This window comes from Clupea harengus, chromosome 24 (assembly GCF_900700415.2).
Source record: "Clupea harengus chromosome 24, Ch_v2.0.2, whole genome shotgun sequence".
NCBI lineage: Eukaryota > Metazoa > Chordata > Actinopteri > Clupeiformes > Clupeidae > Clupea > Clupea harengus.
In genome coordinates this window covers 12,785,904-12,786,151 of record NC_045175.1, presented here as the reverse complement: position 1 = coordinate 12,786,151, position 248 = coordinate 12,785,904, and positions in this window count along the sequence as shown.

Here is a 248-nt window from a genome sequence, read left to right as displayed (position 1 = left end):
GTACGTTTGTACGTGTGTACGTGTGTACGTGTGTGTGTGTGTGTGTGTGTGTGTGTGTGTGAATGGGTGTGTGCGTGTGTGTGTGCGTGTGTGTGTGTGTGTGTGTGTGTGTGTGAGTGTGTGTGTGTGTGTAAGGGAAAGACAGAGACAGAGAAAGAACCTAACTGATGACATCCATGATGAAGAGTGACGAAGAGTGTCCCCTCACCTGATGTAGCTGATGTGTGATCAGAGTGAGAGTGTGTGGC